This window comes from Ursus americanus, chromosome 1 (genome assembly GCF_024610735.1).
Source record: "Ursus americanus isolate L20-20 chromosome 1, mUrsAme1.1.p, whole genome shotgun sequence".
NCBI classification, from domain to species: domain Eukaryota; kingdom Metazoa; phylum Chordata; class Mammalia; order Carnivora; family Ursidae; genus Ursus; species Ursus americanus.
In genome coordinates, this window is record NC_142127.1 from 91277672 (window position 1) to 91294682 (window position 17011).

A 17011-nucleotide genomic window follows, 5' to 3' on the forward strand; every position below is an offset into this window, starting at 1 on the left:
GCAGATTTCAGAGTACTCAAATATACAATTGCTTTGGAAAGCTCCGTGATCATAAGTTTTATCCAATGTAGTTAAAATGATTGAATAAACACTCCGGGTCCATTCTGCAGCATCTTTCCGGACTGCACAGCAAGTTCTTAGGTTGGGGGGAAAAAAGCCAGTAGGCAAACTGGGTCCCTAGCACAGACATACTCTCCATCACTTGAGCAAACTAATGGTGTTTCCGCCTCAACTTCCATTTTTAACACTCTCCAAATATGTCCAATAATCGTAAGTCCTTACCTCCAGCAGATGGCCTCTTTACAGACATTGGACTTCATTCAAACTTCACCTTTGAAGACAATGCCAGCTCTCTGTTTCTTTTGATATGTAAGTGCTACCCTTTGTCAAAGACTGGTTCTCACTCCAGTCTGGAGTCTGTTATGTCAGAGAGGGGCCTAATGTGTGATTTTCTGCTTTCACCTTAACTGTAAAGGCGAACTTCAAATTTCAATTAGAAGTAATAGTCTATAAACCACCACATAAAAATGTACAATTTTCATTCTCAATACTTAGTCTTATTCTTTCTCATTAGAGAGCCATATTGAACAATGAGGCTTTGCTTGCACACCTTAATGAAAGTGCCATGCCTGAAAAGAGTCATAAAATGGGAGCCCAAAACAAAAGGCTTGAGAAATTCATATAAAGATTTTGGTTTTTATTGTAATCCCCCTGAAATAATGCTATACACAGTTCCTTTTAAATCTGTGCCGTGACTATGGAGAGGGAAATTGGGAAATAATAGACTATTCTTTTATTCACACACTTTCCTTACCTCCCCTCACCACGAGCCACCCAACCTAAACAGCTAGGAATTCAATTGTAACAATAATTACAAAATTAGGAATTAGAATTAGGACTTTTATAGAGTAGTTATATTTTCTATAAAAGAATTGCACTGGAAGAAAATACAAAAAGCTGAATATAAGATAATAATAGAAATTTAAGAGCGAGGGAGGGAAATGCCAGGAAGTAATCTTCACATTTTTATTATGGATTGCGTTCAGCTACAAGTAACAGAAAATTCCAATGGTTTAAGTGAAGAAAAATCCTGGAAATGCTGCATGGTATGGCCAATTATCTCAGTAAGGTCCTTGAGGTCTCAGGTTCCTTCGTCTCTCTGTTCTATCCTTGTCCTCGAAAGTTATTTCCCTCTTGGTTACAAGATGGCTGCAGCAGTTCCAGGCATCCCATCCAGATCTATGAAGGAAAAGGTCAGATCTGTGTGTGTGTGTGTGTGTGTGTGTGTGTGTGTGTATCTGTGTGCATGTGCATGCCCGCGCATGCACATGTGTGAGTGTGTGCATTAATCAGTCAGGAAAACTTTTCCTGGAAGGCCCCTACCCAATTTCTCTTTATTCCTTTCCTGGCATCACATATCCATGCCTGGAATAGTGATTAACCAAAGAAAATAGGATATGACCATGAGTATGATAAAAAAAAAGTACCCTTTGGGCTGCCGATGGAGTCAACTTCTTAATGAAACCAAAGTTTGAGCAGAGGAAAATGGGAACCTGAATAATTTCAGGGCTCTGCCTGGGTGAATGAAGGGGGTGGGTGGAGAATAGGGGTTGGATTGGCAGTTACCAGTGTCCGTTCCATATTTCTAATTATATTTAACAGAAGCAGGTTTCATTTCTCCATTGAAAAATTTTGAGCTACAAAAGTGTCCAACTTCTGGAGATAGTTTATCAGTTTTTATCGAACACTATAAAGATGCAGCCCTAATTCACTTATTAGTGAAGTTCAGTGTCCACTGTCAGTTATTTTGGATGTTGAAAGAGTTTCAATTTGATCCTTCCAGCCAAATACACCTGTTTCCTCCAGACCTGAAGCACACCTTGACCTATATGGCATTTTTCACTGCTGATCTCCCCCACCGAGCCCATTTCCCTCAATCTTCTTGAAATTCTCCTCTCTCTTAGTATTTGCGACCATGGCCCTCCATCCTTTTTTTCTTTTTTTGGTTCCACTTCACCAATCTGATTATCTCCTGAAATCTGAGCCCTTTGATAGCATTCTGCTGTCTACTTTTGCTCATTTGGAAATATCATCTGCTTTTAAGGTATGAATACCTAACTCTACATGGCATAGCTTGGAAATGTGTATGTTGTATTTCCTTAGGGAAATTCTTTCAAACTCAACATGGCCAAAGGTTATGACCAAATCTTTCTCCCAAAACTGACTGGCTTTCTGAACTTAATGGCATCCTCATGTGGCAGAACTCAAACTCAAAACTTTGTATCATGATTTGCTAGTTTTTACATTACCTTTTGTTTTATCAAGCATGTCCTGCTGTTTTTTGTTTTTGTTTTTTTTTTCCTACGGAGACGTCTCTCACATTGGCTTCTTAAATAACATGGTGTTTATAAAGTACTTAACAAAAGCGTTAGCCACAAAGTAAGAAATCAATACATGTTTGTTCCTATTGTTGCTGTTATAAGAGTACAGAATATCACCACTGGATTTACTGAAAAATCCTTCTAACTGTTCCTGTTCTATTTAATTTCTCTCCAAATTCATGTTTCACATTTCCTTATCCCAACACATGCACCACGTTTATTATCTTACTTACGATTTTTTGATTCTTTAATACCGATCTGATTTAGCACGAACGTCAACAAGGCTCTACATAATCTTATATTCCAAGGTTACCACATTGACTTCTCAGTACAAATCTCTCCCTCCATCAAATCAATCAACTTTTTATTTCTTTTTCTGGCTCATCTTGCCTCTATAACCCTGCATCAGGGTTTAGTATAAACTGAAGGTATTTAATTCAAATCCCTCAGTGCGTCGATGGGAAAACTAAGCACCACAGACTTGTCCAGGGTCAGGTGACCACCAAAGGAGAGCCTGGGCTCAAACTCAGATGCTCTGTCCCCCCTTTCAAAGCTTTTTATAATTCATCAAAACTATTAATGCAGTGCAATATTGCTTCTGGCTTATATTCAACTCATGCTTAACTAACCTTTTTGTTCACTCTTTTTCATGTAAGTGAATATAAATTCATTCTTACTGAATGAATTTTAACCTAAAATAGGAAATATTAACTGAACTTCAATATATATATATTTTTTTAAGATTTTATTTATTTATGTGACAGAGAGACAGCCAGCGAGAGAGGGAACACAGCAGGAGAGTGAGAGAGGAAGAAGCAGGCTCCCAGCGGAGGAGCCCGATGTGGGACTCAATCCCGGAATGCCGGGATCACGCCCTGAGCTGAAGGCAGATGCTTTAACGACTGCGCCACCCAGGCGCCCTGAACTTCAATATATTTTTTAAAAATTATTGACATCTTAGTGTTCTGGTCAACCAAGATCATATTTTTATTTCCATTCTTGCTATTTCTACAGCTCTTCAAACCAGAATACTAATGGCAGACAACACAGTTCTAGGCACTGAGTAGGAATCATGAACCATCTGCCAATCTAATGCTCCCCAGAGCACAGGTTGAGAGGGTCACATTAGTTAGCCACAGATGATACAATTTTATCTCCCTTATATTTAAACTAAACCAGGGCATCTGGCTTTAGACTGTGGGGTCAGAATTGTGTTTCATGTGGCATACAGTCACATAAACAGTTCAAAGGCACTTTTACAATGTCTCTATTCTGTAAACCAGGAGAGAGGGAAGGGAGGAGAAGTGATATACAACCAAAGACTTAATCTGCAAGTTAGAACATGCTTACCAATAGCTTCATGTTCAGAATGAATGTCTGTCTAGCTTTGGCCTTTGTCTTTCCAAAAATGTTGCAAAGACCAATAATTAGGTTTCTATTATCTGAATCGATATTTCTCTAGCAACTTTCTCATTTGCATCAGAGTCTTCCCATGTCAAATATATAGGGGGGCATCAGTTTAACTCTCGGGGCCAGACAAAAACCGAGATGGGAGAAATGAGGTAAGAGAACTGGCAGGAAGAGCATGCATGGTCTTTGTTTTAAAAGGTTTATGCTGTAGAACATCTGGATGAACTCAGAGCCTGTATATGACCCTGTATCAGATCCCGATACCTCCAAACAAGAGACAGGAAGTATAGGACTTTCAGGATATAATCAATATACAATAAAGTATATGCAAGAGAGAATAAAAGCAGGGAAAAGAGCAGAAATGAAGCAGCATTCTTATGTTTGGCTCCCTTTGGCCATGTCTACACCACAGAGCTATTTCTCCGTAGCCTACAGTGGTTGTGCATGAATGTTTGGGGATAAAACTCATACTGGCCTTGATGGATCACCGAGGAGCAAACAGGCATTATGTCAAAGCTGTGATTAGCAGTACGAATATAGTTGCCCTAGAGTAATGCCAAGAGCAAACTTGGCTTACAGAAGAAAAATTAGTTGTTCTTAAACCAAGAAGAGAATACAAATTAGCCATTAGCCTGCATCTTCTGATTGCATTACGCTGTTCTGCTGATGAGCTCAGTAGCATGTAGACAGGTTCTGGTACTCTTGTTTAAGTCTTCATACTTCTATCTGGCTTCATTCTCCCTTCATTTGTTTAGGAATATTTGGCTATTAATGAAAACAAAACAGTCTCCTGAGACAGGAATTGTTTTCAAACAGTCTCTGAGCTGACTCTGAATTTTTGTAACTGCCTCTTCTGTTATTCATACCTCTGACCTATTTTGTTTAAGTGCATCATTGCCTCATGGGAATTACTCTCTCTTATTATGACATGAGACCCAATTATCCAATGAGTCAGTATCACCTAGGAGATAACATATCTATTTGCCCCCTGAGTGTTACTTTAGGAAGAATGAGTTAGTTTTCTCTCTTAAAGAGTCCAATAGGGTTTGCTTGTAAAAGCAATGATTTATAGCATGATTAATCTCTCATTCAAATCCTACCCTGATGTGTCATGTGTTCATTTAGTATAAAGAAGTTATTGATCAATTATTGATATGATTAAGAACATTTCAGCTTCCCCAAATACAAGGATGAACTTTAGATGATAATGATGCACTATTAAAATCAGTTTATCTTTTATAGTCCCTATACTCCCTAAATATAGAGAATCTATTAACTTAAGATTAAGTTCAACAAAAAAAAAATCTATTTTTGTCATGCTGTTTAAGGTTGTAATATTTATTTTCCATCCCTGGGAAAACAGTATCATTCTGAGCATTTAAATACAAATAAATATCTTATTTCTCACCAGAGGAATAGGTCCCCATATCATCTGGCTCTAATAGCCAACAGGGCTTGCATTCATGAGTACCAAAGGACTTATAGCAAACAAAGAAACAGTTCTTAACAGCACAGAAGTATCCCCCACCATGGCTATAAACCGGGACCCAGCACAGAGGAAGCAAGCAAAAATGCCCATTTCCCAGTTTGTCCCTGGAAGGGGCTTAACTACATACTTTCCCAGCCACAGTCTGGAATTCCAGTTCCTAATGAGCCTGCATTTAGATACTGACTGCAATCCTCCTCTTTGGGACACTGATAGATCTTGGCATACCGTCAAATACTGGGAGCCACCGAAGACACAGAGGGAGGCTTGAACCATATAATGGTCATAAAGATAGTCACATAGGTCAGGAGAGCAATGCGTAAGCTAAGTGAGAATTTCAACAAATAGAAAATATTGAAAAGTACCAAACATAAATCACCAAGCTGAAGACTATAATAATTGAACTGAAAAATTCAATAGCAGGGCTCAAGAGCAAACTAGATTAAGTGGAAGTAAGGGTCAGTGGACTCAAAGAGAGGGCAATGGAATTCACTTAGAGGAGTAAAAATTAAAAACAAAACAAAACAAAAACACAAAATAGATTGAAGATAGCTTACAGGACTTAAGAGATACCATCAAATGGACTTAATACGTATACATTATAAAGGTCCCAAAAAGAGAAAAGAGGTATAAAAATACAAAGAAAGCTTATTCAAAGAAATAATGACTGAAAACTTTTTTACCTTGGGTAAAGTGACATCCAAATTCAAGGAGCCCAGGAAGTTCTAAAAAGCATGAATCTAAAGAGATCCACACTGAGAAACATTATAATGAAATTATCAAAAGTTAAAGACAAGAAGAGAATCTTTTTTTTTAAGATTTTATTTATTTATTTGACAGAGGGAGAGCCAGCCAGCAAGAGAGGGAATGTGAGCAGGGGGAGTGGGAGAGGAAGAAGCAGGCTCCCAGGAAAGGAGCCTGATGTGGGGCTCAATCCCAGAACGCCGGGATCACGCCCTGAGCCGGAGGCAGATGCTTAATGACTGAGCCACCCAGGCGCCCCAAGAAGAGAGTCTTAAAAGCACCAAGAGATAAATAATGTGTTATATGCAAGGGAATGCCCATAAGACTCATAAGACTATGAGCAGATTTCTCAGCTGAAGCTTTGTAGGCCAGAATGGGTGGCATGATATATTTCAAACTATTGAAAACAAAAAGGACTGCCAGCCAAGAACACTCTATCTAGCAAAAGTGTCCTTAAGAATTGAAAGATACAGAGTATTCCAGACAAACAAAAGCTGAAGTTTTTCATCACCATTAGACTGGCCTTACTGAGTGTTAAGGAAAGTTCTTCTAGCTGAAAGAAAAAGACACTAATTAATAATACAGAAACACATTAAAATATAAAAGTCACAGGTAAAGGTAAATATATGTTTAAATTCAGAATACTGTTTTAATGATGGTGAGTAAATCACTTATAACACTAGTATAAAGGTTAAAAGACAAAAGTATTAAAATAACTATAACAACAATAATTTATTAGTAGACACATATGTAAAAGATGCAAATTGTGACATCAAAAGCATAAAATGTGGGGTTGGGGAGCTTTGCTAGGCATTTGAAGTTTTTATTAGCTTGCAGTAGATTCTTATAACTTTTTTTTAGAATGTTACCTTTTTTAAGACTTATTTATTTATTTGAGAGAGAGAGAGTGCACGCAAGTAGGAGGAGGGGGCAATAGAAGAGAATTTCAAGCAGACTGCCTGCTGAACATGAAGGGTGACATGGGGCTCGATCTCACCACCCATGAGATCACAACTTAAGCTGAAACCAAGAGTTGGATCCTTAACCTGCTGAGCCACTCAAGTGTCCCAGACACTTGTTATAAATATCACATATAAATACTTTATGTAAGCCTTGTTGTAACCATAGGGCAAAAACCTATAGTAGATATACAAAAGATTAAAAAAATATAATAAAATAATGAAATCAAAGAATACAAGTACAGTAAATCATCAAATCACAACAAAGAGAGGAAGACAATAATAAAATAGTAAGAGAAATACAAAACACCAGAGAACAATGAACAAAATGTCAACAGTAAGTCCATACCTATCAATAATTACCTTAAATGTAAAGAGACTAAATTCTCCAATCAAAATACATAGAGTAGCTGAATGGATCAAAAACCAAGACCTAACTATACATTGCCTACAAGAAACTCACCTCAGCTTTAAGGACATAAAAAGACTGAAAGTGAAGGGATGGAAAAAGATATTTATTCCATGCAAATGGAAAACAAATGAAAGTAGGGCTAGCTGTAGGTCTCAGGGGGAAAAAAAGATTTTAGCCAAAGACTGTAACAAGAGACAAATAAGGTCATTATATAATGACAGAGGGGTCAATCATCAACAGGATAAAACAATTGTAAATATTTATGCACTCAACATAGGAATATCTAAATACATAAAGCAGATATTAACAGACCCAAAGAGAGAAATAGACAGCAATACAATAATGGTAAGGGGCTTCAATAATCCACTTTCAGCAATAGATAGATCATCTAGACAGGAAATCAATAATGAAACATTGGGCTTAAGCTACACATTAGACCAGATGGACTTAACAGACATACATAGCACATTCTGTCTAACAGCAGCAAAATATACACTCTTCTCAAGTGTACATGGAACATTCTCTAGGATAAACCATACATACGTCAGGCCAAAATACAAGTCTTAATAAATTTAAGAAGATGGAAATTATATCAAGCTTCTTTTCCAGCCACAATGGTATAAAACTAGCAATCAATTTCAAGAGGAAAACTGGAAAACTCACAAATACCTAGAAATTAAACAACATGCTCCAGTACAACCAATATGTCAAAGAAGAAGTCGAAAGAGAAATTAAAAAGGTGTCTTGAGACAAATGAAAATGAAAACAGAACATACCCAAACTTGTGGGATGCAGCAAAAATAGTTCTAAAAGAGAAGTTTGTAGAAATAAATGCCTACATTAAGAAAGAAACTCAAATAAACAACCTAACTTAATATCTCAAGGTACCAGAGAAAGAACAAACTAAGACCGAACTTAGCAGAAGGAAGGCAATAACAAAGGTCTGAATAGAAATAAAGAAATGAAAACTAAAAACACAATAGGAAAGATCAAAGAACCGAAGACCTGTGTTTTTTTGAAGATACACACAAAATTGACAAACCTTTAGCTAGACTCACCAAGAAAAAGAGAGGACGCTAATAAAATCGGAAATGAAAAAGGAGACATTACAACTGGTACCACAGAAATACAAAGGATTATGGGAGACTAGTAACTATGAACAATTTTTCACTAACAAATTTGACAACCTAGGAATGGGTTCCTAGAAACATACAACCTATCAAGTCTGCATCATGAAGAAATAAAAAATCTGAACAGAAGCTTTGAGTTACTAGTAAGAAGACTGAATCATTAATCAAGAACCTCCCACCAAAGAAAAGTCAAGGACCATGTGGCTTTACCAGTGAATTCTACCAGACATTTAAAGAAGACCTGATACCAATCCTTCTCAAAATCCTTCCCTGGAATAGAAGAGGCAGGAACACTTCCAAACTCATTTAATGAACATAGATGCAAAAATCCTCAACAAACTACTAGCGAACCGAATTCAACAATACATTAAAAGGATATATACCGTGATGAAGTGGGACTTTTTCCAAGGATGTAAGTATGGTTCAACCTCTGCAAATCAATGTGATACATCACATTAGCAAAATTAAGGTTAAAAATCATATGATTATCTCAATAGATGCACATAAAACATTTCACAAAATTATTATCCTTTCATAATAAAAACTCTAACAAACTGGGTATAGAGGAAACATATCAAAACATAACAAAGGCCAAATGTGGAAAGCCCACAGCTGACATCATATGCAACGGTGCAATGCTGAAAGCTTTTCCTCAGGAACAAGAAGATGCTCACTTACCACTTTTATTCAACATAGTACTGGAAGTTCTAACCAGAGCAAGAAAAAAGACATTAAAATCATCCACATTCAAAAAGAAGTAACATGGTCTTGATATGTAGATGACATGATCTATCTAGAAAACCCCATAGGCTCCACCCATTTCAGTAAAGTCGCAGGATATAATATACTAAAGTCAGTCGTGTTTCTCTACACCAACAATGAATATCAGAGAGAGATATTAAGAAAGACTTCCCATTTATTATAGCACCAAAAAGAATAAATTACTTAGGAATAAGTTTAACCAAGGAAGTAAAAGATCTCTACAGATAAAAGCTGTAAAGCATTGATGAAAGAAACTGGAGAGGAGAAAAATTAATGGAAAGATATTCTGTGCTCAGGGGTTGGAAGAATTAATCTTATTAATTTGAATTTTAATGTTGATACTACTCAATGCAATCTACAGATTCAATGCAATTTCTATCAAAATCCCAATGGCCTTTTTCATATAGATAGAAAAAAAAAGGTCCTAAAATTTGTATGGAACCACGGAAGATCCCAAATACCCAAAGCAATTCTGAGAAAGAATAAAATTGGAGGCATCGCATTTTCTGATTTCAAACCATATTAGCAAGCTAGAATATCCAAAACTGTAATCAAAACAGGTATTGGCATAAAACCAGACACATATGAACAGTGGAAAAGAATAGAGAGCCCAGAAATAAATCCACACATATATCAGCAATTCATTTTTGAAAAGGAGTCAAGAATGTACAATGAGGAGCATTAAGCTCAGTTAAATGTCTGGCTCTTGATTATAGCTCAGGTCATGATCTCAGGGTCCTAGGATTGAGCCCTGCATCAGGCTCCACACTCAGCGGGGAGTCTGCTTGAGGATTCTCTCTCTCTCTCTGTCCCTTTGCCACTCCCCCCACTCATGTGCACTCTCTCTCTCTAAAACAAATATTTAAAAAGAAAAAGAGTGTGCAATGGGGAAAGGAAGGGCTTTTCAATAAATTATGTTGAGAAAACTGGACAGCACATGCAGAAGAATGAAACTGGACCCCTACCTTACACCATACACAAAAATAAACTCAAAGCAGATTAAAGACTTGAGCAGAGGACCTGAAATCATAAAACTCCTAGAAGAAAACATAAGAAAAAAGCTTCTTGACATTGGTTTTGGTAATGACTTTTTGGATACGACCAAAAGCATAGGTAACAAAAGCAAAAATAAACAATCGGGACTATGTCAAACTGAAGAGCTTCTGCACAGCAAAGGAGACAATCAACCAAAAGAAAAGCCAACCTGCTGAATGGGAGAAATTATTTGTAAATCATACATCTGATAAGAGATTAATATCTGAAATATATTTTAAAAAACGTATATAACTCAAGAGCAAACAAACAAATAAAAAAACCCAATTCGATTTAAAAATGGATAGAGGAGATGAATAGACATTTTTCCAAAGTAGATACACAAATGGTCAACAGGTATGTAAAAATGTGCTCAACATCACCAATCATTAGGAAAATGCAAATGAGAACCACAATGAGATATCACCTCACACCTGTTAGGATTGTTAATGTCAAGAAGACAAGAAAGGATGTAGAGAAAGGGAACCCTTGTTCACTGTTGATGGGATGCTAAGCTCAAACAGCGACTGGAAAATAGTACAGAGGTTTCTCAAGAATTTGAAAGTAGAACTACCATATGACCCAGCAATACGATTTCTGGGTGTATACGCAAAGGAAATGATACTCCCTCAAAGAGTTACCTGTACTTCTGTGGTGATAACAGTGCTCTTCACAATAGCCAAGAAATGGAAACAATCTGTTGATGGATGAATGGATAGGGAAGATGTGATATATACGTATCCAGACACGATCAACTGACACCTAGGTTGTTTCCACTTCTTGGCTATTGTGAATAATGCTGCTGTCACCATGGAGGTATGGGTGGACTATTATTCAGCCTTAAAAGAGAAGGAAGTTCTGTGATTTGCAACAACATATATGAACAAGGAGGATATTATGCTAAGGGATATAAGTCAGACAGTGAAAGACAAATATGGCATGGTATCACTTATTTGTGGAATCCTTAAAAAAAAGTCAAACTCAGAAACAGAGTAGAAAAGCAGTTGTCAGGGTGGGGGATGAGGGGAATAGGGAGAGGCTGTTAAGAGGGTACAACCTTTGAGTGAATAAGATGAATTAAGGTTCGAGGATCTACTACATGACATTGTGATTATAGTTGACGGCATGGTATGTAGAATTGAAATTTGCTAAAAATAGAACTTAAATGTCCTTACCCCCCCAAAAAAGAAGTAAATATGTGAGGTAATAGATATATTATGTAATTTGATGGTAGGAGTCTTTTTTATATATCAAAGTGTCACACCACACACTTTAAATATCTTACAATTCTGTCAATTAAGCCCCAGTAAAGCTGGGGAAAGAATTACATCCCAGATCCTCTACTCTTTGAATGATTTGCAGTTGCTAATTTCGTGGCCTGGCCCTGGGTGCCCATGTTCCTGCATAAAGTCTGTGTTAGGATCCCTATTATGTGATTAATTTAAGTGTCTTTCTGAGTGTGCTACAGGGAATTTACCATGCCCTGGACATTAGCAAACGAAAAAAGACTCTTTCTTCTATTTATGACTTCAAGTAAGGAATGGACATAGGATAAATTCCAAACAAAGCTCGGTTCCCTCAGTTTTGAAAACCTAGTCGTTTACTTAGCATTACCTCGGTGACTAACATAATATAATAAAAAAAAATATTAAAAAAAATGAAAACCTACTCGTTGCTCTCATGAAATTCATTTTGTTCTCAAGATCATGTATGGGCCCAGCAGGAATGAAATTTTTATGTTTCAGTTATGAGGTCTGCAAAACACATGTAGCTTGCAGTATCCTCTATTCAGAGATATTTTACTTCCTGTTGATTGGAGTGTATCTATAATATATATATATATATATATATATAGCAATATTATATATGTATGTAATATTGCTAATATTAATATATAAGCCCAAGTAATTCTATGCTTCATTTATTGAATTGATGTGCCTACTCTGCTTTTATAGATTACCTTATTATCTTTATCATACCTTTATAAGTATTTATGTTCTCAAATGACAAATGAGAAAACTGCTCATTCTATTTTGTCCTCAGATATGCTGTAGAACACGAGGTCATACTCATGCTTCCGGTGGGCATGAGTTTCCAACAGCCTATTGAAGCTATATTTCTCCAGAACATTTTTTTTGATTTTAGCACCCTGGTCAGCAATGCTGTTATTTCTCCCCATTAGCACCGCACCCTCTGGGACAAGAACTCAATGATTGTATATTGCATGAATTAATGGATGATTATGTTTTCTTAAACAGAAGCACATAAAAAAAAGCCAGCAAAATTGATGTCCCTTTAAAACCTTACAATTAGAACCAATAAAACAAGCTGGGAAATCTATACCAGGTTGAAGTTTCTTTTGATTCCAAATGTAACCCCCTGGTAACACAATTCTTTATCATGGAGCCAATGAGCTAGAAATCTCCGGCTAACACTGCTTCACCCTGAGCAGAAACCATCTTTTCCTAGGGGCACCCCCAAAATAGCCAGGCATCTTACAACATACATTTTCCTTTCAAATGCAAATAAGAACACAAACAAACAAATACACTGGGAGCATCAGTGCTTCTTACAGAGACACGCATTTCCAGCGCTCTGTGAAACCCCTCGATGCCTCCTTTTAACGCTTTCAGAGTAAATGAATTTTCATCAATAATTTAGACATTATAAGGCCAAATACATGGACTCTTGGAAGGTGCACTGAGGCCAATCTTGCATCGCATATTCATTTTTACCTTGTATTCTACTTTAAAAATCTCAAGGTAAAATATTTTCATATGTGCACTCATTAATCCCTTCTAGAGGACAAACAGCATGCATGGTGACCCAGCAAGCCACAAAAAGTGGGGCTCTAGTGTCTACACAAATATATTGACCTTAACAACTCTATTTTAGAAAAGATACAGAGTTGCTTCTTAGACTCTTGTGGCAACAATCTACTAACATTTTAGCTTATTCCAATGAAAATAGACGATGTGGCACTATCAAAACAACAGTGCCATTAAAGTCAAATAGTTCTGAGCCTCACATTCCTACAATAATAATATTGGCCTTTTGCCTCTGTTATAGCAAATGTATTAAAAATTCATGCTGATATTTATTTTCTAAATGTAAAATGGAATTAGGATAACAAATAAAGTCTACCATCTGGTGATAATATTGGTTATATATTATATGGTTTTTGTTTCTTGAGCTTTTACATGTTTGATTCAAGGTAGGTTACTGAATAATGCATAAACATCTTTAAAAATGCATTTCAAGAGTTGAGATTATAGTTGGTTGTCAGGTTCTCATCTTGAACTAATAACGTGGTGATTTTCTTTTTTTCACAGAACAAAACTATGGAGAAGCTAGCCATTAAAAATCTAATTGGTGTTGAGTCAAATATTTTTCTGATACAGATTCTCTATCAGTGAGTTCATTTTGTAGCAGAAAACCACAGCAATATTCTGTATAAATGTTACATTTCCTACAGCAGCTTCTTAGGCAAGTTGGGTTTTTTTGTGTGTTTTAGTTTAGTTTTGTTTTGTTGTGATTGGAGGTAATCTCGATATAATCTAATGTTGTAAGAAATAGGCTATATTTGAAAAACCCCAAATGACTAAATGATGTCAAGCTATGGAAGACAACATATCTATTTGCTTTGGTTCTGCCTTTTTGGAGGGGTCATTTTTATCTCTCTCTCCATCATAAACTAATGCTGCATCTATTTATACTTTACTTTGAGGCTAAATAGATACTAAAGACTTAGCTTCTTTACTTGGGGATTTTAAAGTAGTAACTGTTCGTAATATTGCCATGTTCTGGGTTCTGATTCTGAGTTCTGAAGATTCAGAAACCTGACTATATAAACCTACATTGTGACTTTTCATGTTTGGTGGCAAGCTGCCTTTAATTAAGCAGATCCATTGGAGATTGATTGATAATATAACATCCCATTTTATTAATTTTGAATGAGAAACATAAGCACAAATTAGACTCAGGACTGACTATATAATTGGTAAGGCCTGGTACAAAATGAAAATGCAGGACCCCTTGCTCAAAATGATTAAGAATTGCAAGGCAGCAATGGCGGGGCATTAAGCTGAGCACTGGGCTCTTTTAAGAGCAGAAACCTTTTATAACTGCACAGGTCACATGCCCATGAAGTTGGCCCTGATTAAACTCATATATCTGCCAAAGATTTCTTGAAAGTACAGAAGTGGAGTAAAAGCATTTGGACAGACACCTGTATTCCCAAGAACAATGGTTGACTTGCTCTTTCCAACCTTAGCCGAGTAGAATGGAAACACATTAGCACGTCCTACTGCTGGCTCGACTTCATCCAGCTCATCGCTCTTCTGTTGTAATAAGGCGTGAGCTTTCTTCACCATGTTACAATCCAGTTCAGCTGCCAAGAGATTTTGCAAAATACCCTGCCTTCTTAATTGGTTTCAGTAGATGACATAGTCGCATCAGCTACATATTCAAAACCTATCTTGATGCGCATTGTATTTTTTTTTATTTCCTACGTGATTTATTTATTTTTCTCAAGTTTTCTTTCAAATTCCAGTATTCGTTATCACACAGTGTTATATTAGCTTCAGTTGCACAATATAGTGATTCAACACTGTTGTATTTTATACATAATGGGCTGGTATTTGATAGTTTCTATTTCAGGGGATGGCCATTCTCTGCTCTGTTCCTGGACTTTGAAGAAGTTTATAACAATCACCTGCATTTACTAGATTTATTTATTCACTCATTCATTATATTCACTCATTCAACACATCTTTATTGAGTGTCTACTATGTCAATGATAGGTGCCATCATGTTCAATATTATAGAACATATTTTTCAATGTATGTTGAATCATATTCAACATATGTTATTCAAGATAGGGTATTCTGAGAATTGACACATATATTTGTCTGTTATGTTAAACATATACATTAGTCTGGACATGTTTATTTACATTAACAAACTCAACTTGAATTATCCCAAAAACTAAATAAATATATGATAGATACACAGATAGATAAAGTGGTTTCAAGTGACTGGATTCTAAAATACAAAATATGTCATTAGGACATCTCATTCTCCTCTTCATCATCATCATCCTCCTTCTCTTCATACTCTCTCTCTCTCTCCATTATCCTACTTCTTATAAATTGACTTCATTGTCAAGCAGGATTCCTCCATGTGGTTAAAAAATATACTCAAGTACCTCTAAGCTCACAGGCCAGAGGAGAGAACATCTTTCTTGTTTGAGCCTCCAAAATGATTATGTCAAAAGATTTTGATTGGAGGGCACCCGGATGGTACAGTCAGTTAAGCGACCAACTGTTGGTCTCGGGTCAGTTCGTGATCTCAGGGTCTGAGATTGAGCCCCATGTCGGGCTCCAGGCTCAGTGCAGAGTCTGCTCAAGATTCTCTCCCTCTGCCCCTCCCACTTGTGCTCTCTCTCTCTAAAATAAATAAATGCATCTTAAAACACAAGACTTTGATTGGCCTTATCTTGGTCATGTCACACACCCACCCACCTTGATCCAAGGATTGTATCTTGGGGCTTGGGACACTGTTATTAGTCATTCATGAGAATGTGAGTCCAACTGGAAAGTTGAGGGAGAACTTGGAAAAAGAAAAGAGAGGGCTTTTGTTACCAAAAAAGGAAGAAGAGTTTCTGTGCCGTAAAATAGATGTCTCCTCCAGCTTTACACAATAGGACCCTATGGTTAAATGTAAAGAGAGTTAAGATTTGAAGTCCGAAGAAAGGGTTGTGCCACTAATACCTTTCGCCTATGGGAATGTGGTCCAATCACTGTGGTAGGAAGAGCTAGTGAAGGGTTAGTCATTTTGATTTTCAAGGGAAAACGTGAAGCAGATAGAACTACTTGTTCTTAGAGGAAAAACTTAAAAAGTTTATCAATCAGGATAATCAAGCTATCAATTTTGTCCAATTTTGTTGCATCTAGAGAAATATGCCATTAATTTTTTTTAAACTTGGTCAAAATGTTTAACCCTTAGAACTCCGAGTTCCCTATTTAGAAAATGGGATGAATACTCTGATTTTACAGGCTTTCAGTAAAGACAAAGAAATTATGGAGGCCGTTTTGATACTTCCAAGAGTCGTGTTAATTCTTGTCCACCTTTCCCATACTTTCTAAAATCTAAAGGGACCAAGCTTTTCCCACTTCTTACTGACTCCCTATGAGGAATGCCCAGAAGCATTTGCATTGTTCCATCCACATCATAGCTAATGTTCTGCAGAGCTGATATTTCAAAGTACTTTTAAATTCTTTTCTTGAACTTCATCCTCTGGAGAAAGGCAACGGTCTTATTACATAATGCGATGTGACTTGGCTGGAGATAAACCCCTCATAAATGGACTTGTACGCAGGTAATATAATCATCAATCCTGCCATAATGCCATTTCTGCTTCCCTTCACGTAACGCAAGGTAGAACAAGCACGTGAAAAGCTGTAGTGCTCCACACAGAGAAAAGATGTGCTCCTTTCAGCCTCAAGTACCACCTCTCCGCCCACCCCCACGCAGCCAGACTCTGAAAGTGCGCTCTGACCCGTATGACAACGCATTGGAAAAATGTTGCTCTTGTGTATATTCTTTATCTGTGGCGTGATGGGACCCTCAAGCTTGTCTCCAAAACTCCTCAGTTGCATCAGGGGACACTTCTGGGAGCTGTGGTGACAGCCGAT